Genomic DNA, 6694 nt, shown 5'->3' with positions numbered 1-6694 from the left:
GGAGAAAACCAATGCAAATGTCAATACAAAACTAGAAAGAAAAAAAAAAAAGAAACGCACACACATAGTAATAAGACAGCAACTGAAATCTTTGTTAGTTTTTTTTTTTTTTTTTCCTAAGTAAATGCATAGATAAGAAAAAATATTATGGAACTAAAAAAAACACAAAAAAACAAATCGTCACGCCCAAGGATTCTTTGTGATGTTTTTTTCCAGACAAGGACATTCAAGGCAGCAACCTTAATTTTTTTTTTTTTTTTTTTTTTTTCATCTTTTCAGCCAGTGTTTTCTGCCACTGGTGCTCTGTGTTCAGAAACTGTCTGTGCTGCATGAGGAGAGAGGAACTTGCAATGCAGTGTTTAGATCGACTCGATTCATCACGCACTTGACTGTGAGCGTGTATGCATGTGAGCGGGTGGTCAGTTTATAATCAAATCGCACACACATGTATACACACATTCACACACACACACACACACACACACACACACACAGACACACACACACACACACACATTAGCGTTTAGAAGAAGAAGAAAAAAAAACACCTCCATATTTTCATCCCCATCGTCTAGGTGGGACTTTTCTTACCTCACCTGGTGGTCACCTGACTTCTTTCAGCCAATCAGGGATTCTTAAACCAACCGTTGCCGACGACGACGCAGGACATGTTTTTAAAGGTTTTTCTTAAAGGCAGCAGCCGCTCTGGTTTAGCTCATGCTAACTGATCCTTGCTACAATGGCTTTTCCTTCAGCAGTAGGCTGACACAGTTTTAAACCTGGACTCAGACTACAACTGTCCACTGCATAGGGTTCTGCAGATTTGGGTATTATAAGAAAAAAATCATGGTTTGATATAATGTAGTTTATAATGCTAATTGTTTCTTTGTTTTTGTTTATTTTTTGAAAGGAGGTTAAGGGAGGTGGCTTTGAAAATGGGTGGGACTTGTTCAGGTTGATCTTTTTTGGAAAGAGCAAATCAAACGCAGCTAAAAATGGCTACAGATTACAAAAAAAACAACAACAACACAACTACTCCATCTTTGACTCTTTGTAAGCAGAATTGCCACTTTGCATGATGTGTTCATAACGTGTAACATCTTTTGTAGCAAACATACATGAAGCCGAGACATGTTTCCAGGATTTTGGGGGGGGGGGTTAGGGGTTCGGGTGGGTGGGTAGGTAGGTAGGTAGGTAGGGGGGGGTGGGGGTGGGGGGTCTCGTTCCCAAAGCTAACATAAATGCAGTAGTTTTAACGTTTCTCTACACAGCTAAGATCGTAATCGTCGGTGTGTCACAGTAAAGGTGAACTTGGTTGAAAAAGCGTTTTGCTGTTCTCCAAGACGCTCGCATCTACTGCAGGTCGACCTGAGAAACAAACTGCTGGCTCGGAGGCTTTGGGGAGCCCGCCGCAGGCTGTCCGGGGACACTACAGACTACTTCAGATAAATATATATATTTACCCTCAGATACTGTACTGCAGAGGGGTTTTTACAACATTTAGGTTCTGACCAGTCCCTGGTCCATTGATACTGCTAGGGGACAGTTCAGGGATGACCCTGATATACGGCAATATTTTAAATGCAGGGTCTGCCCCTTTTTTAGTTTCTCCTGTCGGGGTTATTTTTTAATTTGATAAAGCAAGAGAGAGTAAGAAAAGACATATTTTGAATAGCTGAGGGTCTTTTTTAAAAGAGAAACAGAGGACTAGGAAGATTATGGATATAATAATGGAGTAAATAACCCATTTCCTTTTTATTTTGACTAAACTAATGTTTCAGTTCATCCTTTTCCATGCTTCATACTTTATTTGGTTAAATCAGAGCGTTTTTTCGGGTGGGCCTGTTCCTCAATGGTTTCTCATGTATGTTTCCCCCCTTGTATGACTGTATGATACCATTCCCACAATATTTGTGGACTACCTGATAATTAACTTATCATTTTTTGTGTTCCTAAATAAATATCGTATGTCGACCTATTCGGTATAGTTTGTGTGTGTGTGTGTGTGTGTGCACATATCACCTCGGCCAAGTATTGACTGCACTGTTGATGGAATATGATGTGGAGAGGAAAGGGGGTTGGGACCTACATGGTGTAAGTGTCATTTGGCCTGCTGATCAAAATGTATTGTATATATATATGTGTGTGTGTGTGTGTGTGTGTGTGTCTGGGTGAGAAGCAGAGATAGTCAGTGTGTTAAATAATGACAGTGGGAAGATGGATGCATCATAATCTCTCGCTTGGCTAGCTCTCAGCCAAGCAGATTTAATACAGTGACATAGCCAGACTACAAAGTCTTGTTCTACAAACCTCTCTCTCTCTCTCTCTCTCTCTCTCTCTCTCTCTCTCTCTCCCTCACTCTCACTCCCTCTCTGAGAAATAAGCAATCTTCACCAGACAGGCAGAGAGAAGGATGGAAGGGACGGAGATGAAAGGCAAGATGGAGGAGAGAGAGAGAGAGAGAAAAGCATTTGAAAGAAGGAGTTCAGCTCTGTGGCCATCGCCTCCCTGAATTAACAGTCCTTAGATGTAAACACAAACAAACACCAGCTGTCCACACACACACACAGACACACACACACACAATCACCATGCATGCACACTCACCACACACACACACACACACATGCCAGTGGTATGGTGGTGAAGGAAGGGTCACCAGGTTCTTAGTGTGTCCTCAGCTTACTTCTGACTGCTTCCTTTTCTGCAGGAAATCAAAGAGAGTGTGTGTGTGTCTGTGTGTGTGTGTGTGTGTGTGTGTGTGTGTGAGAGAGAGAGAGAGCGATCAAGCGTGTGTGTGTGGCCCTTTGCCTATCTTTGTGTTCCTGTGAGTGTGTTACTGAGCATGGGAGAATGCCGCCAACTTGGCATCGGGTGCTGCAGTACATCTGAGCATGTGGGAGCAGGAATGGCAATAAACACACACACACACACACACACACACACACACACACACACACACACACACACACACACAGAGTTTGTCCCGGGGCAACACAGCATGGCCCAGTAAGACATGAAGGAGGTTAAAGACTCTCAAGGCCACCATAGCTTGATCCCCACCCAGATTTTCCCTCATCAGAACTTAATGACACAGCATTACATTACAAGCCCAAACTGGTAGAATGAACTAGGCCACCAGTTAGTCCTTTTATAGAAGGTGCTTAAAGTGGTAATCCGCAAGATTCACATATTGTTTCTATTTTGTCTCCATCTTTGTTACTCAGTGCTCATTTCCCACAGATCACCTGTCAATCAAATAGTGTGGGCGGGACTGTGACTTTCTTCTTTTTCTTTGGATTTTCTGTTGTTTGAGTTTCTGTAGGTGGCACTTTTCTTTGTCTGTTCAGCCATGGTGGCTATCATGCTAAATACAACGTTCTTCGTCTTCTGTTTGTTCGAAACAAACCGGAAACGTAAAACGCATAATTTCCTTTTACCAGGAAAAGTGCTACCAGACACCGGGTGTTTATAGAACAACAAATGTAAACGTTTTCAGGAAACTGGACATAGGCTGAGAGTTTATATGAAAATGTTGCGGATTATCACTTTAAGGAGAATACTACTATGTCTAAGAATTTACATTTGTTATTTGTTTGAGGATAAATCAGTTTACTATTTGTGAACATTGACTCCTCTCTCCCAAAGCCAGACACCACAGAAATAACACCTGAACCTGTGATGTCATCAAAATGTAAAATGTGTTTTATTATCAAATCGCTTGACTGAAACTACCTGTTGTATAAAAATCCATTCTGATCAGTCAGGGTGAATATCTGCCAATCCCATCTGACAACCCACTTTCAGGGCTTTTTGTTGAGAGAGGAATCTGTCCTTTAAGTCACCTGACATTTGGCTTATTGCAGCATTCGTCATCAGGACTTGCGAGAAATGTCTCTTTTTAGCTGAATGTAGTAGAATGACACGGCTCTGTTCAATTCATTTATCCTTCACACAACACCACAACTTGGTTTTCTGGGTCACTGGTTGTTCTGAACACAAACAGCTTCACAGATGGCGGACCATTACTGCTCCAGACCTGCCTCGCTTCACAGGTAAATCTGATTAAATTCCTATCAGGGTCTGAAATGAATACTCCAAGTATCAAATGTGGGTAAGTCCGACTCAGGCAGGTATCTGCCACACTGGCAGGTAACATCCCTACTAAGCTTATTAGAAATCTATTGTACTTAAAGGTGCTACTTGAGGCATTTTAACATCAGTAAATCTTTTGAGACATTAGTGGAATTACAATAAATAAATGAGACTGTCACAATGAAGATTGGCAGCCTCTGTGCCGCATTTTACATTGTGTGGCACTGGGTCGGATTTCACCAGAAACCTGCTGGATTGCTTTATGGCACAAAGGGATATTGCTTTACGGCTCAAAGCAAGAACTGTTTTTACTTTGCTTTTTGCAAGTAATACACAGCTTTATTAGTTCCACTATTCAGCTTCACATAAGTTTACCTCATCTGAATACACACCTTGTCTGGCTGTTATCAACGGCTGTTATCGGCTCTTATCTCTTTATTGCTCTCCAAAACAAACAACAGGGAGGGGCAGCAGGGACAAGTGGCAACATCCTCTTTGTGACAGAAAATAATGGAGTTTATGGGAAACGTGGTCTTGACTTTGAGGAACAAAAAACACTACATGTAGCACCTTTAAAGAGGAAGTAATATATGACATGATTTCATTGACAGAAATATCTTTTTGATATCTTTTTGGTACAGAATGTGCCTCATTCTGCACACAGATGCCTTAAAAATCACATGCAAATGATATTTAATTTGTGAAATACCTATAAATAATTTTGATGAATTAAAAAAAAAACATTCTTGTAAAATCTTAAGTTTAGGATTAGGCAGAGAAAAGGCAGGTAGGTTTAGGTTTGCAGGTAAGTAGGTATTACAGGCAGAGGACAATGTGGGGCTTGGTAGCTGGCGGGCATATTGTGCCAGTGTAATGATAGTTGGGCATTAGACTATCAGGTAGGCAGTGTGTGGGGATCAGTGTGGTGTGAGCGGGCCGGGTGGCGGGCTGCGGGCCGGTGAGGTATGCAGGCAGAGGACACTGAGCGCTGTGTTGAGGCGGGCAGGGGAGCGTAACGGTCAGGGTGACATTGGGTGCGTTTGTAACCTGGCACCTCACCTCCCTCCTGTCTCTCTACAGGTGGAGGCTCCAGCTCGGTACTGAACAAGCTGCAGCTAGCAGCAGGAAGTGGGACAAAGGTGACACACTCACACACACACACACACACTCACACACACACACACACACACACACAGCGTCTGGCAGGGGCTGGGTGGAGAGAGGGAGCGAGTTAGCAAGTGAGAGAGTGAGAATATGAGTCAGAGCGAGAAAGTGTGGAAGGGAACAATAGGGAGACACAATGACTGACTGTACAATGATACTTTCAACCATTTGAAGAGTTTCATTCCCAAACACTGCAGTATAAATCCATTTTGGAAAAGTTTTGATACCTGAAATGCACCTGCCAATATGCCACAGATTATTTCATCCTCAAAAAAGTAACTGTTTTATGAGCGAATGGCCTGAGATCACTCATACGGTCTTTCCCAATATGCATTCTTTGGCCCTCCGTGATGTGTTTGACGTAATATCTAACGGCCAAACTATGATTCAAAACCTCAACAATGCCAATGATGGAGGACATATAAAGTTCCCAGAAGTTTACTTACGAAACAAGGAAACATCGGACAGTGATTTGGTTCACAGGAATGAATGGAAAACCCAGAGTTTCACTGCGAGAACGATGCCTCACGCCCCAAAGGAACAGCTGTGTGTCTTAATTAACGGGGCGACATCAAGCACACGGCCCATCTCAGACTGTGAAGACGTGTTCTCTGTTCCCGCTTTCTTCAGAAGTTTGTTCTCTCCAAGACGACTTGGCAAGAACGTTCTCCACAAAGACACGAGTATGGACTTTAAAGTAACGCCTGATGTGCTCTACCTTGATGCCAGCAGTCATTTTGAGGGAGTAGGTGTTCATTTTTATTCATTATTCCCCCACAATGACACAACTGATCGGATTTTGACTAAACCTGCAGGAATGATGCATCTCACCAGTGTAGTCCAGTACTTTCAAACATACCATGATTGGTCTAAGGGTGCCGTTACAATTACAGGTCAAAATAAGGTGATATATTTATTACTGATGACTGCTGTGAGGGGGACTTTTATTTGTGGGGGACGACATGTTTACTGTTGTTTTTCAAGCAGTGGATATCTCATTTTGGTTTGAAACGCTGACTCAACTTCTCAGAAACTGGGAGTGTATGTTTAGTTTGGATGCATTTTAGTGAATTGTGTAACTAGTGTATAAACTTGTATAGCATGTAGTATTTTTAAACATCAATATATCATTGTCAGATTAATTGTGCTACCTAGGTATAATTACCATAAACAAATGAAACCACGGTCGAGACAACTGGTAGCCTCTATCTCACTTAAGTGGTATTGTTAGTGTTTCTCAAAATTAAGACTACATTTCCCACAAACCCTGTTGCTTCCTGTCTGTACTTTTCTTTCTGTCTCTTTACTGAGAGGATAAACATGTTGGAAATTAGTTTTCCATCGGTCCTTCACTCCTTCCACCATCTTCTGCCAGAAACTCTAAAAGCTTTAGCTCTGTTTGCTCTGGAAGAACAGCGCCCTCTTCCTGTTTTGT

This window comes from Centroberyx affinis, unplaced genomic scaffold (assembly GCF_046629955.1).
Source record: "Centroberyx affinis isolate AG114_WGS23_722 - 3 ecotype Tasmania unplaced genomic scaffold, CSIRO-AGI_Caff_v1 ptg002751l_1, whole genome shotgun sequence".
NCBI classification, from domain to species: domain Eukaryota; kingdom Metazoa; phylum Chordata; class Actinopteri; order Beryciformes; family Berycidae; genus Centroberyx; species Centroberyx affinis.
Note: the sequence above shows the minus strand (reverse complement) of the source record.